Genomic DNA, 23,867 nt, shown 5'->3' with positions numbered 1-23,867 from the left:
AAAAAAAAAAATTGCAGTTATTAAAACCTGCAAGTTAAGTATTGAGGTTGCAGAGTATACAGGAATGATGTCTGGTAAAACCAAAATAATCCTGCAGAGCAGGCAAACAGGCAGTGTCTGATGGAAACAGAATAATCCTGCATAATATGCAGAACTAGTACAAGCCGTGATCCCAAAAATAAATGTCAAAAGCAGCTGAGATCACCCAGTTCTCTTGTTGGGAGGAAGCAGAAGAACATAGAACACTACGGGAGTTTTATGGGAAAAGAACAGGAAGAAGAAAGATGGCAGTAGCAATCTGTTCTGGCTTTCCTCTTCAAATTGTTCTTTGAAATGACGGATTATAGATATCAGAAAAGTCTAAAATGACCTCCATTCAGTGGTATTGTACACCTGAACAAATTTAAAATAAGCTTATCATGGATGACAGTGATTAAGAATAAACCACTGGCAATGGGCATTGTTAATGAATATCAATTTAATAAAATGTCATTTTGAAGCTTAAAACTGGATGCTTTTGAGAGTCTTCTAAACATTCCTATCTGATCTATTAACATTCTAGATATCTGCAGATATTCAGTTGTAACATTATCTTTACATTCTAAATTTTCATAGGACTTTAAAGCAAGGAGTGACTGAATCGTACGCAGTGTTTCCACCTGACTGCTATTTTCTTATAAGCCAATGTAGTCTTCAACAAGTTCCAGCCTTTTTCTTCACCTTTCTGTATGAAATGACTGTAAACTTGAGCAAACACAAAAAACAACATTAAGATTGCCTATTGTTCTGGACTATGTGAATATACTATGTATGGATGTGCATGCATACATATGTACGCTAAACAAAGGGAGTGTTAAGATTCATCTTTTTATCTAGAAAGATGATTTCTCAGTGTATGACCACTCAGTTGAGGCATTTTTAATTCATTTTATATATACACAAACTCACATTATATGTTTTATGGATTTTAGAGAAACATAGAGTGAAGGAAAAAGAGAGAGAGTTGTCATAGTTTTATAATATTTGGTTATTGGTATTCCATTGGGAGTCAAAGCATTAATGCTCCAGTTCTGGGCACCTGTCCAGAAGAGAAGAAGAACTATATTCCCCAAAAGAATGTAGAAGAACTATATTCCCCGAAAGACTGTTCGCTGTTCTGTTATCATTCCTGCTCAGGGGAAACACGTATAAGGCCTTGGTAGGTCACATGACGACCCTCTTTTTTCAACTGTCAGACTCTCTCACTGCTGCTCGTACCAACTGCATGCCATTAGTGTAAGGTCTTCAGCTTTTTTGGACACCCTCTCATTTTATTTGATTTATTAGCTTCAATTCTAATTATACTGTATTATATTGTATTATAGTGTATCATCTTGCACTCTGATACGATATTTAGTAAATTAGTTTGTTACTCCTCAGATGATCGCTGCTGTTTTTAATTATTTTGAGGTCCCTGTTTCCCCTTTTCCAGAGGCGCAGATTTGCAAATCTCTCTACCCCACTAGTTATGGAACCGGGCCAAACCAGCCTATAAGCTGTTGACAAAGAGTGCTCGTACCTCATATTCTCAAGCCAAATCATTGTTAAGAGAGAGTTTTATAGAGTAGTTTGGTTTCTATATACATCATCTCCCTCGTCATGAGGGAGACTTGCAGAATAAGATCCTTAGCATACAGAAAATCATAGAAGAAAAAAAGGGAACCACATGCACACACACACACAGTTTTTAGTGATCTTGAAAATCTATAATACTCATGCTTCACTTTTCAGTCTATAAAAAGAAAGAAGAAAAGAAAATACAGAGATAACTGCTACACGTCCTCCTTATTTAATGGCATATTATTTGATGCTTATTTCTACTTCATTGGAATAGTTTATGGAAATAATGACGTTAATGGTGAGGATATCAGTGGACTTGTTAATTTGTAGTGGTTATTTCTCCTGACCTAATTTCCTTTCCTGCTTGCATACCATTTGAAATTTCATCTGTGTACAATCAGGTTTATTGGAAATATTAATGTATATTTTTCTCCATAAGCCAGGTAAATGACTTGAAAGACAAATTACAGCATCTGCAGTTACAGAATATAGTGTTGTGCTGTGGAGTCTGGCTCTTCATCCTTTACTGCCCTCACTTCCTTAATTCTGGATGTGATTCCACCAATTGAAAACTTTCATTTTTATCATGAAAAGCAGCTCTATGAGAGCATCATTAATAATACACATTACATACTGTAGTTTATAATAGAAGCTTGTTTATCCAATGGCTGGGCAATGTCCTGAAACTTAAACAGTTTCTGAAAAAAATGGAATTGCTATGAACTAAAAAAGTCTTCATGATGTTCATGGGTGTGTGACATGAACATAATTTTTTAACCTTATTTGCTTTAGAATTTATATATATATATATATATACTCTTTTAGATAAGAGGATATTCCCAAGCCGTTCAATAAACACTTTCCTAGTGATAAATTACTTTGAGAGAGAAAAAAAATCATTTAAATCTTGTAAGTAAACCCATACTGAGGTCTGTCCTACTTACAAAAGTGTTTATGCATGCAAAAAATCAAGCACACAAAGAGACATAAAGACAACTTGGAAGCAAAAGTGAGGAAAGAATCTGGGGCTTTCTCCAAATGCAATGCTCATGCTATTTGGTCTTTATATTTTTATCATGGCACTACTGAATTTAAGTACAACTTTTAATGACAAAATTAAATTTTCTTAAAAAAAAAAAGTCAATACAAAAATACTATTCTGATGATGTTTCAGCATTTCCTGTTATTCAGTAAAGAAGAGTCCATTACAAAATCTAAAAGAAAACTGAAGAGAAAGACTTAGTTTTTGACTATTTGTATCTGTTAATGATATAGTTTCCCCTAATATCATTTTGTGATCATCACTTACCAAGTATTTCTGTATTTCCTTCATAACTATTCATGCCTTCTTGGTAGCATGTTGACATACAATATTCAGGGGAAGGGGGCAGTGGAAAAGGTAATTCATTTTGTGTAACAGAAATGCTTCTAATAAATCTCTATTCCATCTTCATAGAAGTATGGAGGATGAAAGGATAACAAGTGTGTCCCCAGATAAACTGAGATACTCAGTGGAACACACACACAAAACAAAACAAAACAAAAAAAAAGAAAAAAAAAGAAAGCTACTAGTTTTGCAATTGGTGAAGGAAACAGACTATTGATTAGCTAGACTAATGGACCAAATTAGTCATGAGACTATTTAGTTTTTCAGATACAAAAGCCAGACAACTGACTAGAAAGTCAGTGAAACACTCATATTATCATCCACACCATCAATAGAAGTAAAAGACTAGTAGCAAGTTTTTGTCTTGCTTCCTTCCCTCCAGCTCCTTCTATGACCTCTAACATTTCCTAAACCCATACTCTTTCCTTACACTTGTCAGACTGTTTTCTGATACTTGTCTCATACTAGTGTGAAAACATCAAAAATGTCTTCTGCTTCCTATTTCCAACTTCTCAAGTGCTAATTTATCTATTGCTTGCAGTATATTTTTCTATTTCTCTTTCACACTTAAATTTTACCTAAACGTATTTGCTATCAATATTTAATGCTTACATGTTCCTCCCATGCCTCAAAATGGAATATTTTGTTAATAAAATACATTAGATATACATTTGACACAATTAATAGGACTTTATATCATTATGCATTTTTTTAAATAAGAAATTCTCCTTATTCCTCCATGGGATCCTTACGGAATCCTTATTCCAATGGAATTCTCCATTCTCCTCTAAAAAGCTGTAAGACATTAGGAAATCATCATTACCACAATATCATTACACTTCCACACACGTTCCAAAAAACGATATTTCTGGTGGTAACAAATAAAATCATTCAGAGCATCTGTCCTTGGACATTCATGAAACAAAGATTTATTGTACTTTTGTTGACCTTAATTTCACCTCAATCAGTATAACCTTTTGAGTTAATAACTCCTGATGCTCACCTCTACAGAAGTCAGTATCACAAGAAGTATGTGATAGCATCAGCTTCAGTTAAAGCTGAAAAATAGTTTCTATTATAGCTACCTGTTTTCAAACTCCCTTTCTTATTGTTGCCTCAAGAGCACTCTGAATAACTTGAAGCATTCAGAAATCTGTCCTATTCCAGTTATTACTCTATAATATGATTTTGTGTTTTTGTCTAGTGATGGGAAATCATGGATAAAGTCGACATTATACTTGAAGGAGCTGTCTAAAGAGTTCACATTTAGTTATAATTCTGATAACTTTTGTCAATGAATAGCTTTATCCTTTCTCTTTCAGCAGTTGGTCTCAGTAAGAACTACATGCAATGAATATCTTCTTTGCTGACCTTGGCATACTGTCAAAGTTTTTTGTTTTTAAGTTTCTTAAGCAGGTGATTCCTTGAAAGCAATAGCACATAGCTGTTGTGCAGTATTGAGTTCTTTACACTTGGACTCTTGGCTCTCTACCCTGGACTTTAGGAGAGCCAACTTCAATCTCTTCCGGGATCTACTTGGAGCTATCCCGTGGGCTAGGGTGTTAGTAGGTAAGGGGGCCTGTGAGAGCTGGTCGGCATTTAAACAACTCTTCTTCCAAGCTCAGGATCAGTGTGTCCCTATGAGCAAGAAATCAGGAAAGGGTGGCAGGAGACCTGTGTGGTTGAGCTAGGAGCTCATGCATAAACTCAAAGGAAAGAAGAAGATCCATGAAATATGGAGAAAGGGTCTGACCCCTGTGCTCAAGGGAAGAATATAGAAATGTTGTCAGGGCCTGCAGGGATGTGACGAGGAAGGCTAAAGCCCACCTGGAATTGAACCTGGCAAAAGTGATAAAGGATAGTAAAAAAGGCTTTTTTAAGTATGTTAACAGTAAAAGGAAGACTAGGGAGAATATGGCTCCCCTAGTAAGTGAGGGGGGTGTTCTAGTAACGGGGGATACTGAGAAGGCGGAGATACTGAATGCCTTCTTTGCTTCTGTCTTCAGTGAAAAAGCTCTCTCTCGGGAATCCCAGACACTGGAGGTTAGTGAGCAGGTCTGAGGAATGAAAGACTTCCCTTTAGTCAGGGAAGAGGAGGTCCAAGAGCGCCTAGGCAACACCAATGTTCATAAATCCCTGGGATGCATCCACGGGTGCTGAGGGAGCTGGCGGAGGTGACTGCTGAACCGCTCTCTGTCATCTTTGAGAGGTCTTGGAGAATGAGGGAGGTGCCTGAAGACTGGAGGATGCCAATGTCACTCTGGTCTTCAAAAAGGGCAAGAAAGAAAATCCAGGTAATTACAGTCAGCCTCACCTCTGTCCCTGGAAAGGTGATGGAACAGCTTGTGCTGGATGCCATCTCCAGACAACTGGGAGAAAAGGAGGTTATCAGGAGTAGTCAGCATGGATTCACCAGGGGGAGGTCATGCTTGACCAACCTGATAACCTTCTATGATGTTGTCACTGTCTGAGTGGATGGGGGGATAGCAGTGGATGTAGTCTACCTTGATTTCAGCAAGGCATTTGATACTGTCTCCCACATCCTTATAACAAAGCTGAGGAAATGTGGGACAGATGAGTGGACAGTGAGGTAGGTAGAGAACTGGCTGACTGGCAGAGCACCGAGGGTTGTCGCAGAGGCGGTGCAGAGTCCGGTTGGAGACTTGTAACTAGCACTGTTCTTCAGGGGTCTGTGCTGGTCTGGTCTTGTTCAACATCTTCATCAATGATCTTGATGAGGGGATAGTGGCCACCCTCAGCAAGTTTGCTGATGATACGAAGTTGGGAGGATTGGCTGACACACCTGAAGGCTGTGCTGCTATTCAGTGAGACATGGACAGGCTGGAGAGCTGGGCAGTAAGAAACCAGATGAAGTTTAACAAAAGCAAGTGTAGAGTCTTGCATCTAGGGAGGAATAATAGCATGCACCAGTACAGGTTGGGGGATGAGCTGCTGGAGAGGAGCTCTGCAGAGAGGGACCTGGGTGTCCTGGTGGACGACAGGTTGGTCATGAGCCAGCAATGTGCCCTTGTGTCCAAAAAGGCCAATGCCATTCTGGGGTGCATTAAAAAGAGTGTGTCCAGTAGGTCGAGGGAGGTGATCCTCCCCCTCTACTCTGCCCCTGTAGGCCTCCTCTGGAGTATTGTGTCCAGTTCTGGGCTCCCCAGTACAAAAAAGACAGGGATCTCTTGGAAAGAGTCCAGCAAAGGGCCACAAAGATGGTAAGGGGCCTGGAGCATCTCCCCTATGAAGAAAGGCTAAGTGAACTGGGTCTATTTAGCCTTGAGGAAAGAAGGCCGAGAGGGGACCTGATCCAGGTCTATAAATATCTAAGGAGTGGGGGGCAGAGTGAAGAGGTCAGACTCTTTTCTGCAGTGTGTGGAGACAGGACAAGGGGAAACGGCCAGAAACTGCAGCATAGGAAGTTCCAAAACCTGCCTGGACACCTACTTGTGCAACCTGGTGTAGGGAACCTGCTTTGGCAGGGGGGTTGGACTCAATGATCTCTGGAGGTCCCTTCCAACGCCTATGATTCTGTGATTCTGTGATTCTGTATCAAAAAATCACAGGTCATTAAGTTACTGAAAAGACTTGAAGAAAAATTGTGTGGCTTCTGTTTTCTTTCAGATATTTAGTTAAGAAACTTTTATTAATTTATTCCAGAAAGAAAAGAAACATGGCATAATGTATTAGAATACAGTAAAATTATACTAAATACAAACATATATAGATATGTGTGTGTGTTGGGTGGAAATGTACTTGAGGTTTTGCCTCCGTTTTATCAACTACGAAAAGACCAAACCAAAGTAAGGTCTAATTTATCTAACCTAGCTTTTCACAGAAACTTGGCTCTTTTTCACTGTAGTACCATCTTCTTTAAGAAAAACTCTCCAAACTTTTTTCCATGCTCACCAGTTACTTATATAGTATACTGGGACTCTTCCCTATATTATTTAGAATACTAAACTGTCAGTATGTTGTTATTTGTCTTAGTTTCAGCTGGGATTGAATTATTTTCTTCAGAATGTCTGATAGGATGCTATGTTCTGGTTCCAGGAGAAAGCAACGATGATAATACACCTATGTTTATACTTGCTACTAAGCAGAGTTGTACAGAGCCAAGCCTATTCTCACCTAACGGCCCAAAGAGCTGGTGGGGGAGAGAATTAGGACACCAGACTTAAAATGGCCAAAGGGATATTCCATGGTGGCAACCCTTCCCCATCTAGTGGCCCAGTCTGGCACTGGATACATACCAATCACTCAGCAACAGCCAGAATACTGGAGTTCTACAATTGTCTTGGCTGAAATCAGGACACATTACTTCAAAAGTAGAAAGTCCTCCAGTGCTAGAAAGTTCTAGGACATGAACAGACACGAAAGTACCAAGTTACTATTTCACAAGAAAAGGGAGGAAATATATTTGAATGCCCCAGATTAATGTTGGGATTATTATAACAATCATATAAATTCAGGGGTAAGAAGAATGGAATTTCAGGAATGTATTTTTTTTCCCAAGTATGTGCAGGATGGACCATCACAGTCAGATACTTCTTTGAAGTTAAAGAAAAAAAAGATTTTTCCCACTTTAAAGTACTCATTTAATACTTTGCTTTCGTTTTATACAATTTTTTTTTAGCAACAGAGATCTTGCAGTAGCTCTCAAGTTGGCAATTAAACTTCAAGCAGAAAATCGTACTTATTATTCTTGTAAAAGAAATTGAAGAATTCTAAAGGAAAAGGAATTACATGCAAGAGAGAGCCAATTTGTAATTTAATGTGCAATGTAAATGGCACTTCTCATCCTTGAAGTCTGCCCCTCCCCTTATCAACTACAGTTAATAATATTAAACATAAATGGACAACTGTTCTTCTGTTAAGAAAGGAGGAAATGTATTGCTGGTGCTATTCAAAACTGCAGAATAAAATCTACACTGTTATTGACTTCAACACAACTTTGCATTTAAGTCCCCAAACTTATGGGGAAAAAGGAAATTTTCTAACGGCAAAAACATACCCTACAGACACAGCATGCATCTATGGCAATGATAATTCTGATTTCAATTAGAACTTACTTGCTCTCTTGTGTCTCATTTTTACAAGGAAAATAAAATTGAGAAAGGCATTGCTGTGATTAGCTCCTAGAGCCACCTTTTCTGAGTAGTCTGAAGTGACAGCCACAGGGGTAAAAATGATTGTAGTAAAATGTCTACTAATGAGGCCCCTGTAGTACTGCTCCAAGAAGGACCATTATATGCTACATTTGTCAATTTTGTCTCTTTGGCTTTCTTTTTATCATCTGGAAATACACTGATTAAAAGAGTTTTTGTTTTGTTTTGTTTTGTTTTTAAGGCATTATTCTTGTTTAACCTTCATAATAATGCTCATTGCCTTCCTGTGCAGCTAAAATGTTCCAAATTAAAGCTCCACACTTCCTATTGACTTTTGCTTAGTTTCTTTAGATACATAGTTTATGATAACAATGCACAAACTTCTGCTGCATGTAGAAAGGAAAGCATGAAAAATACCTGCAAATTTTCTTGTTAATGCAAAGCAATGAGTCAAATGAAAAATAAAAAACTTATTCTGTTTGTGTTGAAGGCAACATGAGTCCTATTATCTCCACAATGATCAAATAAACAAGGGAAGGAAATAAGAATTAAAAGAAATTTAAAATAAAATATATTTAAAGCATAATTAAGATAGAAAAGAAATAAAAGAAAGGGGAAAAAAAAACACAGAGTCATAAGGAGAGGCAGTAGCTGTTTAGATGAGTAAAGAGGAAAAGAAAAGTTGATTTCTTAATGACAAAAATTAACTGCCTAATTCTATATTTTCTACAAGAAAAACAGGTTTAAAAAAATTAAAATTACTGCACATGCGGTTTTTAGAAGCATGATTAACTTCTGTACAAATTACATATCAGTTACATTCTAGGAAAAAGGTAAGGTTCTGCAGGAACAGGCAAAATCTCAGAATCACAGAATTGCAGGAGTTGGAAAAGATCTCAAGAGTCCAATCTCCTGCTAAAGCAGGTTCCCTACAATAGATCGCAAAGGCAGCTTTTCTTTCTGCCTCTAAAACTGTAATATTAAGGAGCAACTGCTTTTATTTTATTGAAATCTAATGGAAAGAGTAATCCAGAACTGACTAGGAGACCAAATATGTAACACAGGCTCAAATTTCAAAAAAAGAAGTACTGACACACAGTACTGAAGCTTGTTTTGTTCTTGTCTCATAACAATAAAGGACCACAATCTTTTAATAATTGTAGACTACTATAATAGACCTTTAAGCAACTGTAATGTGACTTTTAGAAATATCATTAAGTCTCTAAGAAGTGGATTTTAAAACTAAAAAAATTGGAGGGGGGAGAGATGAGGAAAAAAAGTGTACATATATGTATATTTATTCACTTTCTTTTTTTTTTTTTTTTTTTTTTAACTATTGGTAGCTCAAGCATGTGTTTATTATTAATTGTAATATTTAAGAATTCTCTCCAAGCTAATCCAATCTTGGAATAAATATTTTTGATGGATTACATGGAGCTAACTGAAATAAGAACACATCAGTCTTGATTAATTCTGCTATTTTGTCAGCTTTTGAAGGATGCGTGTTTTTTAGAGACATGCAGCTTGGAATGAGAAGTATGGAGTCTTGATAAAAGAGAGTGAGAATGAATGCTCACTTTTATCTTTTAATGGGGAAATTATAGTGTTTCTTTTCTGTCTCTAATACATTAAAATTTTTGTATTGTCTCTAACTAGTAATGCCAATTAGAGTTTAAGTGTCTTGTTTTTCCCTTTGGTTTGCTCACTCATTTTCCAGGCAACAGAGTATTTTCCTGATGAAATTACTTCATACACCTGATCAGATAGTGTTTTGCAGACTTCATAATCATTAGACTTCCTCATCAAGGCATATTTTATACTTTAACTATATCAAAGTCCATTGTCCTGACAATGGAAATACAATTCCAATTATAAAAGAATCAGTCTGTTTTTACCAAACTATAATTATTATATTTTCCAAGATTCTAACAGCAAATTAATTCAAGCATATATGTTACACATCATATATGTATGTTACTGATGGTGGAAATGAGCATCAAAAAGTCCCTAGTACTCATAGTACTGAATTTAAAATAATGTAGCGAGTTTAGATTTTTATGTCTGTTAAATATTTTGGACTCTCTAGAGGTTAGATAGGTTATTCTTCTATTTATTAGGTGAAGTCTGCAACAGTTCCTTTCATCTGCCAGTTTCCAATTATTAAAATTGTAGAGATTTTTTTTTATCCATAATATTAAGTCACTGCTTATGAAAGTTTAGCCCTTTCACTGAAGTGAAAGTCCCATTCATTCTGGACGAAATAAAGATCTAAATCCTTAAATCAACTTCTCTCTCCTTCTGTCTTTTCTGGATGTGAAAATGTAAAAGCAGTCACTGGAGATATATGGTAATCCCTTTTGCATATTATCTGTTTAGTTAAGTCATTACTTCTTTTTTATCATGCTTCATCCAAACTCTTTCAGAATCTTGCCTGGCTCTTTGCCAAGTGAGACACAGACAAGACATTGTGTCCCTTTGGTCTTAATGAGAAGAAGCAGTCCTTTCATACAGCCCCCATCTTTATCTAGCTTGTTGAAAGGCCAAGAGTTAGCAACTGTAAATCGCAGAACTATCTGCTTTCAAAATAAATCAGAAACAAAGCCAGGGTGGGTCTGTAATCCTTTTTAATCAATTCAGCATGCCTCCTAATGAACATATATCACAAGAGCTCAATCGTTCCTGTTCTGCTGTAAAACAGGTATTACACCAATATTTTGATTTGCTGTATAAACTGTAGCAGTGCATACCAACCAATGTAGTCCAGTCTTACCTGTAATAGAAAATACCTGTAAAGTAGCAATTAGTGCTACTTTATATCTTATCACAGCACACAATCCCAGGACTACATACTAATTTCACTTTGATTCACAGTACTGTATCTCCCAAAGACAGATTAAGAAGTAATAATTACTTCCCTGTATAGCTTTTTCATCCCTTTACAGGACCGATAACTCCTGACCAGTAACTATTCTTCCATCTCTTACAGTACATTCTCTAACTTTCCTAACTTTTCACACTAATGTCAGTCTGACTTATATAGCTAATTAATAATAGTTTATTTATTTAAATATTGAACTGGTTGTTAGTCTGTTAGGCTATAGACAAATAAATAAATAAATAAATAAAATTCTAACAGTAATGTTAATTAATCACAGGGAATGTGATTAAATACGCTATACTTTACTTTCTCTAATATAACTTGTTGAATATCTTCATTTGTGACCAATTATCCAAACAGCCTCTTTTCACTAAAACGTTTCCCCTTTTTTCGTTATTTAGTTCACAGTGTAACTATACCAGTTCTTCAAATTTATGTAAATTACATTCAAGTATTTATGAGTTACTATGTTTATACTGATAAGCTGTTGTGAAAATTGTTTCAAACACAATTTGAATTACTTAATTCTGAAGTATGACTGCAAAAAATGTGGGTCACTACCAAACACTAAAAATACTGAGAAAATACAGGTCTGATAAGTAGGAAAGGCATGAAAATGACAATATTGAAAGCCAGATTATCTTTTTTTTTTTCCTTTCCTTTTAAAATCTTTCAGTTAATTTTCTTTATCTAAGCTTAAATTTTGACTGATTTTAGTAAATTGTCCTAGCAATATTACATTCTCTTGGAATATTTATGTGAGTTTTAATGTTTCACACTGCTGACTGGAAGGGATTTGCCAGCTTGGGAAAATGCCAGAATTTGCATTTTCATAAAGATATGTCAAACAATAAACTTGCTTAACATCCTGTGACAGATTTTGTGAAACTGTGTCATGTAACAGTATTACTGCACTCACTACCCTTTTCTGCAATAACTGTTTCAAGAGAGAAAACTAAAAACAAATTCATGCATTAATTTCTTTTTCATCTGTAAGCTATAATTATAAGCTATAAAATCTGTTTCTGTAGAGCCATAACTCAGATAATATCCAACTCAGGTTGGATACTAGGAAAAAATTATTCTCAGAAAGAGTGGTGAGATACTGGAAAGGGCCGCTCAGGGAGGTGGTGGAGTCACTGTCCCTGAAGATGTTAAAGAAAAGTGTATACATTGCACTGAAGGATATGGGTTAGTGGGCATGGTGGAGATGAGTTGGTGGTTGGACAAGATGATCTTAGTGGTCTTTTCCAACCTTAATGGTTCCATGATTCTACGGTTTTTAGAACTGCAGTATTCATGAGGAAATCTGTCTCAAATTTAACACCTGACCTAAAGATGACACAGTTTGAAGGAGTAATAAAGACCTGAATTTCATCTACAAAGTGCAAAAAGGAATTTGTTCAAGAAAGCAGATGCAATTAGAAAGAGGTGAGAAAATCAAATATCTAATGATGACAAGGTAACAAGGTTTAGTGTGCAGGCAACATCTTACATTTTATGAGTCTTTTCACTTTAGATATTACTTTTACTGTTTTACCTATTTCAGCTTTATCTGCTGTGCTCTAAATGGGATATATGAATATTGTTGGCCCAATGTAACTTAATTTTAATATGTCTAGTATCGCAATTCACTTTTGTATAGATTGTATGAAAAGTTACCTGTAGATACATAGGATATATTTGTCCTGATGTTTTTGACAGACAAAAAGAACAGTGCAATCCGTTGGAAAGAGAGTACTACACTATAGTCACTTGAAAAGAGAAACAGGATTAAAAACCCAAACTCAACAACTAAATTAAAAGCCATTAACTGCATTTGAAAATATTACCCTATCAATACTACAAATTACTAAAAAATTTATACCAGCAGTAAAAAATATTAGAAAAAGACTGAGAGCTATCATAATCTTAATAATCATAATTAAAAAGCAAGCAAGTGCCTTTTGTATTCAATATATTGAAACTGGAAATATTAAGTCAATACAAGCGTTGTTTCTTTTTTAAAAAATATTACATGTGGTTGCAGAAAAAAATAATAATAAAAAACAGTCACAAAATCAAAACAAAACAACTGTATTCAGAAAAATAAAGTGAACGATCCCTACATTTTGGATATATTGTTCCAGAGAAAGTCTCTGGGACTTAAACCTTAATCATTGCCTATAGGAATTGTTAATGTCACATGACGTATACACCCAGTTAAGGAAGTACTGTGGAAGTCAGGCAAAACAAAAAGATATTTTATTGTTCATCTCTGCCTCCATAGTTGCAGAAAATATAACAAACTTACAAGATCTTGTATTTTGCTGAATTGCAAAAGAGTACATCAGAAGTTCTTCCCTGCGCAGTGTCAGAAAATAACAAAATAAACAGTCAAAAAACCTGGCAAGGCAACCTGCATTTGAGTGCAGGAATCCTCCAAAGCAGTTATCATTACATTTTTCATATGATTTTTTTTGTTTTATCCACTGAAAAGTTTCAGACAAAGGATACAATTTCTGCTCTGATTATTTCTTCTTTGCTTTCATTCTTTTGTTTGCTGGACAATAATGAAGCTGGTCATGTATATCCATACATACATCCAGACATGCTGGAGCAAACCATTCCATAGTAGTTGGTTCTGCCAGCTTTCAGATATAACTAGAGCTAATTTATGGCAGCTTAGAATGCTATCTTTTCTCACAAAACCTTACTCCTCCTTTCCACTCTTTCCTTTCTTTGGAAATGGCATGAAAAAAAGTTACAATGGCTTAGGTAAAGTGTGCTCTATGATAAGGCACCAGTGTACAGAAGGTAATTCCTTATACAAATCCAGTCATAATTCAATACTGAAATGTCACTATCTTCAGAAGGAAACAGTTCATGTCAATGACAGATACCTAATTAGCTTCATATAATCATACATAATGGGTTAAATATAGGTGCACCACAAGCTAAACTGTAAAAGCACCAAACCAATTCTGCTTTTAAAAAAATGTCATTACAATTGATAGAGATGCTTAAAATGTTTTTGTAATAGCTGTTAAATATACAGAATTAAAAACATCCTGAAGTCTGTTATTTGCTTATGTTTTCTTAATAAATAGTACAGCCTTTAGGATATAGCCAACCATTTGCTATGAGGAATGCAATCTTACTTAGAAGTACATTTGCTACATTTGAGTTATAAGAGTATTAATAAGAAAGTGTATTTAACACCCCACAGTTGAAATTTGTTGGTTTTTTTTCCCTTTTTTTCTTTTCTTTCTTTTGATGTTTATTACATTAACTTTTGGATTTTAAAATTCATTTTCAGACACTGTAAACCTACAGTCTTCATTTCCAGCACCTTAGATTGAAGGTCTATTGAATAGTCTATTTCGAACTTGTTTAGGGCAAAAATTCTTAGACTAAATCATGCTAAGCAGAATGACTAGGAGAGAAAAGATAGAACAGTAACCTTGCAGCTGTCTTTTTCCTTTTTTTTTTCTTACTGAAAAAGTATCTTTTCTATCAAGTTTCAAGTTCTTTCTTTTTTTCTTCCTTCCTTTCTCCTTCTCTCTTTTTTTTTTTAATAGTATATAGAACAAGATACACAAGCTTCCCCTCAAAGCCTCCAACAGAGATCAGTAAAAAGTAGAATCAGAATATTTTCTGACAGATGCTCTTGCAAACTTCAGCATGCCAGCTAAGCCATAGTTGGCTACACTTTGAAAACCTCCTGGAACATGAAATTGTCCTTTTTCTAAAGATACCATCTCCAAGAGCTCAGAGGAGAGGCAAGGAGACTGAAAATATCCAGGAGATGCAATATGGAGGGAAGGAATGGCTGGCCGCCAAATGAGCTGGCGAACTCTTCTAAAGGAAGGACTGGTATGCCACTTGTTGATAAACAAGGCCAGGCATGTCTAACCTCTTTCCTGTCATGTGGTCCAGCCCAGCCTCGGGCTCCCGCTCATCGCTCAATAAAAACAAACATTAGTGTGCAATCAACCAGGCTGAAAACAGGACATAAGGAACACACAATGCAATGTTAACTCAAGTTATAGCAAATGATTATACTCATTTTGATACACTGGCCTAATACAGTCTGTGAACAGTGAAAAATAGGCATCCTTGATTTCTAATATGACAAAAGAGTTTAAGAATAGGTTTCAATATTTTTTTGTATATTTGTAACTATTTTTCTCAACATAAATACATTATCTGCAAATTTTCAAACTGAATGTAGAGTTACAAACAGATATTCAACACAAAAAACTGATCATGTCTCATGTACATTTGTGAATAACTGTTTTCGAGGATGAAGTACAGGAGGAGCAAAATTTCACCAAAATGCTCTGTCAGACACCTTGAGAACTTACTAAGAATTGCAACGAGTTCCACTGAACCAGACTGATGCATCAGTTTCACAAAAACTAGGTCAAATATCGCACTACCTTTACATTTGCACAGAATCATGGAATCATAGAATGGTCTGGCTTGAAAAGGACCTCAAAGGTCATCTAGTTCAGTTTCCACAAGCAGAGTTGTCAACCACTAGACCAGGCTGCCCAGAGCCACATCGAGCCTGGCTTTGATGACAGGCTCCAGGGATGGGGCATCTACAACATCCTTTGGCAACCTGTTCCAGGGCATCACAACCCTCTGAGTGAAAAACTTCCTCCTAATATCTAACCTAAACCTTCTATCTTAGTTTAAAGCCATTCCCCCTTGTCCTTTCACTATCCACCCTCATAAATAATCACACTTCCTCCTGTTTATATTCTCCCTTAAAATAGTGAAGGCCACAATGAGGCACAATTAGGTGTTTCTGGAGCCTTCTCTTCTCCAAGCTAAAGAAGCTTATATTATTATTATTATTACTATTATTATTATTATTATTACTTAAATAAAAATATATTTTTAAAATGTTTTCTTACTTTTATACATTAACTATATTTTTTACATGCAGCCCAAGACAATTTCTCACCGCTCAATGTGGTCCAGGCAAGCCAAAAGGTCGGACATGAGAGAAAACTCTGAAAAGTAAATGCTGGTTAATGGATTCAGCCTTTCCTACTAAAGGTAGAAGACCAATGACTTAAGTCTTCTCTACAGACTTAAGTACCTCTGGAAGGATGCAATTCCTACTGGAATTTCCTACAGCTGGCTTCATAAGTGAAACTAAATGTACATAGGATGACTTCTATATCCTAGCCTTAATCTAGTAAATTCATACATGAGAAAACAAGGTTCTAAATAAAGAACTGCCAAGTGAAAATTACCCAAACCTTAACCTATAGATAATTTTGCTTTTGTAAACTGTCATACAATATAGTTGCTACTTAAGAATTTGTCTATTTATCAAGTTGCAGAAGAATCTATTTGTATGTCAGTAGGTAAACTATTTTGCTACATAAAAAACCTTAAATTCTAGACCCCTGATCATCCCCGTTGCTATATTATCTCTTGGATCTATTTATTCTAGACAGTTTCAACAAACTTTCCACAAGAAAATCTGCCACAGAGGGATTCAGGCATGAGTGCTGTTGACATGAACCACTCCTAGACCGATCCAGACATCTAAATGTGGTACCCTTTCAAATAACGCAATAGGCATGGTATGTTTAAAAACCATTTATTAAATGAAAGGAATAAGGTAGTTAGATATTTATATTTTTACCGATTTATTTATTTATTTTAATTTCCTGAAATCATTTGAGGACAAAATGACACACACTACTGTCCAGATGGACTGGATCTATATGATAGCTTCAAACTCAGGCTACATCTTAGAACAGTCAAAGCTTTCCTGTTGTACAAAATATGCAACTCACTTGTTAAGAGGAAGTGCTTACAAATATTAAGTTATGCTGAACGCTAGAGCAGCACAAAGAGGAACTGAGGCTGTTGATTTTAATCTCCAAGGATCTGCACAGCTTAGATCCTTTCTTCCTTAGAAAGTATGTTTTATTTGTCTCAGATAGAGTAATAGAGATTGGAAGAGATCTTACCAACAGGGTCTTGATTCACAGCTGGAAAAAACAGAATATTTAAAGACTCTACATAGCAATTCCTTAGAACTTCCAAAAGTTGTGAAGAAAAGTAGTAATGTCATGCCAACAGTTTTGAAAATATAGTTACAAGTTCTCTGAATTTTAGTCTAAACACTACTCTACAAATCATACTCAATGAGGATAATACTTAGAAACAGTGTAAGAAATGGACTTGAATAACAAAGATGAAAGTGTATGTTACATTTAGCCTAACAGACTTGAAAATACATACATGATGATTTAACACAATGAAATAAATTATGGAAATTATTATCTTTTTCTATACAGATAATTGATATCTGGGCAAATGCTTTGTTCACAGTGCTTTGAGAGCTAACATGTCAAAAGGACAATCACAAATGAACTGAGTAATAGCCCTAAATTAATATACTAAGCTGGAATGAAATGCAATGTTGTTTTCTAGGAGTTCTCATAGCAGTTTCATTTCTTGCCTGAGATTTCTCTGTAAGAGGCAGATTTTTTACTGTTTTTAAGCACCACAGAATAATAAACAAATAAAATAGCTTCATAGCTCTTCTTTCTCCTAGAGTAATCTCTTTTTCACAGGATATTTTCAAGAACTTTGGCTAATCTACTTTCAACAGAAACTTACTTATGAGTTGCAATTAACACATGGAAGCTAGCTTGAAACACAGGGCATGCTTTTGTTCATACTAAGTTGCTCTGTCTGGAGCTAGTGCTCTGTGTCTCAGGTGCTGGAAAACTTGAAAAGGGCAATTCAATAGAAAAAACGTCTATTTTTGTCCTACTTATTCAGTGCCTTTCCCTGGCTTCTGAGATGATACTGGTGTTTTGGCTGTTGTGCTCCAGTGCCAGGAAGCTCCCAGTTTATCAGTGATGGTTACCTGGAATTTACTTGAAGTCACTGACCTTCCTTCACAAGTCCAGAATAGAAGACTACCACTTGTTCCTATTTAAATAGTCTTCAGAAACATTAAGCAGTTTTGTTCTGTGGATAGCAAGCTGGACATGAGAAAGCAATGTTCCCTCGCATCTTAGAAAGCCATGTGTATCTGGACTACAACAAAAGAAACATGGTGAGCTGGGTTAGGGAGATGATCCTGCCCATCCATTTTGTGCTGGTGAGACCTCACCTGGAGTACTATGTCCAGATGTCCTCAGTACAGGAGAGGCATAGACCTGTTGAAATGTGTCCAGAGAAGGACCACAGAAATGATGCCACAGAAATGATTGTAGAGATGGAAAAATTACCCTACAAGGACAGGCTGAGGGACCTGGGCTCCGGGAAGACTTGATGGTGGCCCTTCAGTATCTGAAGGGGGTATATAAGAAAGAAGGGTACAGACTCTTTAGCAGGATCTGCTGTGATAGAATGAGAGGAAATGGTTTCAAACTGAAAGAGGGGAGATTTAGATTGCATGCAAAGATTTATTATTATTATTATTATTATTATTATTATTATTATTATTATTTGTGATAAGAGTAGTGAAAGACTGGAACAGATTGCTCAGAGAGGTGGTGGAAGCCTCGTCTCTGGAGACATTCAAGGTCAGGCTGGATGAGACTCTGAGCACCTGATTGTGCTGTATATGTCCCTGGTCACTGCAGGGGAGTTGGACGAGATGACCTCTAAAGGTCTCTTCCAACTCAAATAATTCTATGATTCTATGAATATTTGAATAACTGATACTTTCATTGTTGTTTTTTTTTTTTCTTTCTTCCTTCAGTCACCTGTAACAACTATTGTAAAAATATCAGTACTCACTATGTTGATACCTCCAGTGAAATCCATATAAAATCCCCTCTGAAAATAAATTACTATGTAAATGCCCCTCTGTATAAAAGTCAAATAATTGTACTTTTCAAGGATGTCCAAAAAAAGCCTTTTTAGTGGCTACATTTTGCATATCCATTTATCACAAAGTACTTATACTTATTTATATTGATGTTTCCGTTAGTGTCAAGCCTTTTTTCCCCCCACTTTCCGTATCTTTTGGGAACTGAAGAGTCTATATTCGGATCAAATTTCACAAATTTTGCTGACGAATACATTTTCAAAGCATTAAGTCATGATTGACAAATTAGAAACCTTGATAAATAACATCAATGACACTAGAAATACTATTCTATAATAGCTAGGAATACATCTTGCCAAACCACATATTGTTTTAAGAAAGGCTTAGAGACCAGTATTTGCCTTGGTCTAATTTTTCTGCTATTTCCAAACATAGCTCTCACACATTACCAATTCTGTTGCCGTTGATAAAATTAGTACACTGCATTTACTATTCATGATTTTAAATTATTTTTTCCAGACTAAGACTTTAGACATTCAAATTTTGGGCTTATACGTGCTGCAAATGGTTACTCTAGTAGAATACCTCACTTCAGTTCTCAAGAGCTAACTAAGCAGGAGAAAGAAACATTCTCTGAAGATTTACACCTGTTATAGGGAACAGCTGTGATAACTATTTTAGAATATACAAATATTTTTCAGATACAGAAAGGTAGAAAAGAGGAAGCCCATCCTTAGTTTTCTAGACATCATGGAAAAGAAATTAGCTTCACCTCCACAGAACAATAATTAATCTAAAATGACAACCAATCACTTTTCAAACCCTGACAGCAAAGCAATTCCTCTGTTTGTCTTTGTTAATGTAAGTTTGGTTTCATAATTAGCTGATAGATCAAGTAAATTGAAAACCTGTCCTTGAATATCCCTTCTTTTCCAGATCCTATGCCAAACCCAGAACAGGTGGATCAAGCGTCTGATTCAAAAATCCTGAAATGGGAACTGAAGGATAAAGGAATATCTCAGTCCTTAAACTCATTCACTTTACCTAATGGGGGTTGCAAGTATAAAGGGCCAGAAAGTAAGAACTTATTTTCTGGACATAAGCTGAGCTCAACTTATTTATATACTTATTATATAAGATTACAGAAGTATCAGATTGTGATAACATAATTTATATATTTATTATCTAGACTTATATGAGGGCTGCTTCAAAGGATGTTCATATTTTATTATGTTGGCCTACAATGTCAAAGGCAGATGTTGGTAGTATGGCAGTAGAGGCTGAATCTTCCCACCAATATTCTTTGACATTTTGTTGCCATGCAACCAATGGCAGCAGAGAGACGATCAGACAAAATGGTGTCTGACATAGACATGTGTACACATACAAAGGTATGTCATTGAATTCCTCCATGCAGAAAAAATGGCACCCATTGACATTCATTGACATTTGCTTATGGAATGTTTATGGAATCTAAACAGTGGATGTGAGCACATTGAAGTGGTCCATGGAGTGTTTCAGCAGCGGTGACAGTGACAATGGGTCACCTCCCCTGGTGCAGATTTTTACGAGTACAGCATACAGGCTTTTGTTCATCACTGGTGAAAATGCATAGCTAATGGTGGTGGCTTTGTTGAGAACTTGTGATTTGCAACTGAGAATTTGCTCTGCCAAATAGTGTTATCATGCTCTTTGTACCTTTTGTAGCTCCCATGGAAATAAATTAGATGTTACTTTCAGAGTAACCTTTCTATTAAAGGGTTAAATAGCCTTCTTGATTTGCTATTAAATTCATACCATTAAAAAAAATATATAATTTTCAGGATACAGCAAGTTGATAGAGCTGTTGTAAATTTATTCTGCACAACTGATTTAAATTTCACAAATAAAATCTTGTAGGAAAATTGGTCATGTATGCCTTTCATTCAAGATTACAAACGTTCACTGCTCCTACTCATGTTCATTGATATAGCCAGAGAAATCCATACTATACATGAAAAAAAAAAAGAGAGATTTCTAACAAGATCCCTTTACAGTATGAACACTCGTGCATAAACTTGAAAACAAAATTTCATTATTTTGTAATCTTCAGGTAGATTTAAAAATAAAATAAAAATCAATCTTACTGCTGTAGTCCAGAACAAAATTTGACCTTGCAATTCATCTGCTCATACAGTGTTTATGAGTTACAGCTGTCCATATTTCTTCAGGCATAATTTGAAATTGTATGAAAATCACTGTAAAGCCTCTGTGGATTTCATGTTAGCATTCTGGGGTTCAATAACCCAGGCAGCAATCCAGCCTTAAAAGTACCCTGCCAGTGTTGTAAGCATAGAATAGTTACTGCTTTCAATTCAGAAAGCATCTTATGTGGGGTGCTGAGCTGTACTTTGTCTTCACAATAAACTAATTTATATTTTCCTCACAGAAACAAAGACAACTGAATCTTTGTGGATTACACAGCGTGACCTGTATAAATAGACCAAGGAAGCACTTGATTCCAAGGGAAAGAATCATGAAGCTTCACATGATAACAAAATATAACAAAATATAAGTAGAACTGAAGCTGTGCACCCTGAGTCTCTTAACCCAAGACATGAAAAATTGCTATTGACCTAATGGAAGTTACAGACAGTGATTTCAGACCCTCTGCATGCTGCAGTGTTAGCTGCAGCTATGGGGCAGAAAAGTACACTTTGTAATTTCCAATCAATTACATGTCTCAGTCTAGTCACTACAATAAAAGTGTAGTACCAATCTTTAGAATGGTTAGCTCTTTATTTCAGCTTTTTTTCAATATAAGTATTACTTAAGAATGAAATTTTGTCTGGGGGGTATATGATTGAGTACATTGCAGGGATCTTAGGCTCTCTAATTATAAAAAGAAACAAACATTTCTGTGTTTCATTTCATTCTGTTCAAAAGCTTTCTAATGCTATTTTACCTCATCTTTAGGTAGCATTGAAAAATAAATTTGTAACCTGTTAAATGAGAAATTGTTTTTTAAATATGCAGTGGATCTCCGCAGGAACCATTAAGGATGTTAAGCACCTGGACTCATGCTCCCAAGATGGACTTAATGAAGAGGCTGCACACCAAATTTCTGTTATATCCCAATCTTCTTGAAATGGAATCCATAATTGTGTGCTGGGACATGCAGAAGGTTGTAGTAATAGAGGAGAATAGCTACACTGACCAATAACACCCATCAGAAGCATCTTTTTCTCCTAGTCTAGACTGCAGTTGCATACTAAATATCTCTGTGAAGAGTACAGCTCAAATCTTAATTCCCTTTTCTCAAATATACATATATGTATATATTCCTATTAAGAATATGGAAGGTGGGTTAAATGGAAAGCAAGCTGCCTCTGTTTTCATTTGCCTCGAAATAGGAATAGTGATTGGTGGTGCATCACACTGAATTCTGTGTGGTCAGTCCATGCTATGCATTCCTAAAATCCACCTGTGGGATAATACATCTTCTCACATGGACTGCTCACAAAGGTCACCGCTTTTTGCCTAAAGTTGGGATTCACAGATCTGACAACAAAATATTTTATTCAGCCAGTTTGCTTCTGGTGCATTCACATTGCATTCCCAGTGAAGCCACAGATTTTAGCTATATAAACCTGACTTAAAGAATATTAAGTACTTACAGACTACCCAGTACCAAAGCTATAATTTAATTTGTTGTGTTTTTCCTTTGAATTTCTCTCTGCAATTTAGATTCTAACCTCTTTAAACAGCTGTCTATGTTTGGGAATTTACTCCCTGGATGTTTCAGCAGTCCTTCTAAACTTTTTTTTGCATTTTCATTGTTAGCCAGTTTTTCATGATGAACACATTACTTTGATGATTGCAAACAATTATCCTCTTATTCATATATATATTCTGTTGTCATAGAAAAAAAAAAATTGTGGTAGATTTGAAGATTTATAAAAAATTTCGTCCTGCCAGTTGAAGAAGACACCCCAAATAAAATTTAGAGAAGGAATCTCCTTCTCACAGGTCACTTAGAGATTTGTTATGTCCATGGAGGGGGTGAAGGAGAGAAGGAGAGAAGGAGAGAAGAAGGGAGGGAGGGAGGGAGGGAGGGAGGGCACACTGCTGGCTCATGGCCAACCTGTCGTCCACCAGGACACCCAGGTCCCTCTCTGCAGAGCTCCTCTCCAGCAGCTCATCCCCCAGCCTGTATTGGTGCATGCAATTATTCCTCCCTAGGTGTAAGACCCTACACTTGCTTTTGTTGAACCTCATCCGGTTTCTTACTGCCCAGCATTCCAGCTTGTCCAGGTCTCGCTGAATGGCAGCATAGCCTTCAGGCGTGTCAGCCGATCCTCCCAACTTCGTATCATCAGCAAACTTGCTGAGGGTGGCCACTATCCCCTCATCAAGATCATTGATGAAGATGTTGAACAAGACCGGACCCAGCACAGACCCCTGGGGGACACCACTGGTTACAGGTCTCCAGCCAGACTCTGCACCACCAACGACGGCCCTCTGCGCTCTGCCAGTCAGCCAGTTCTCAACCCACCTCACTGTCCACTCGTCTATCCCACACTTCCTCAGCTTTGTTATAAGGATGTTGTGGGAGACAGTATCAAAGGCCTTTCTAAATCAAGGTAGACTACATCTACCACTCTTCCCCATCCACCCAGCATGTGACAGCATCATAGAAGGCCACCAAGTTGGTCGAGCACGACCTCCCCTTGGTGAACCCATGCTGACTACTCCTGATAACCTCCTTTTCTCCCAGTTGTCTGGAGATGGTATCCAGCACAAGCTGTTCCATCACCTTTCCAGGGACAGAGGTGAGGCTGACAGGCCTATAATTACCCGGATCTTCCTTCTTGCCCTTTTTGAAGACCGGAGTGACATTGGCTATCCTCCAGTCTTCAGGGACCTCCCCTGTTGTCCAGGACCTCTCAAAAATGATGGAGAGCGGTTCGGCAATGACCTCCGCCAGCTCCCTCAGCACACGTGGATGCACCCCATCAGGTCCCATGGACTTGTGGACCTTAGTACTGCCTAGGCACTCACGCACGTCCTCTTCCTGACTAAGGAGTCTCCCATTCCCCAGATCCTCTCACTAAC

This window comes from Meleagris gallopavo, chromosome 1, assembly GCF_000146605.3.
Source record: "Meleagris gallopavo isolate NT-WF06-2002-E0010 breed Aviagen turkey brand Nicholas breeding stock chromosome 1, Turkey_5.1, whole genome shotgun sequence".
Lineage (NCBI taxonomy): Eukaryota > Metazoa > Chordata > Aves > Galliformes > Phasianidae > Meleagris > Meleagris gallopavo.
This window is presented reverse-complemented; position numbering follows the sequence as displayed.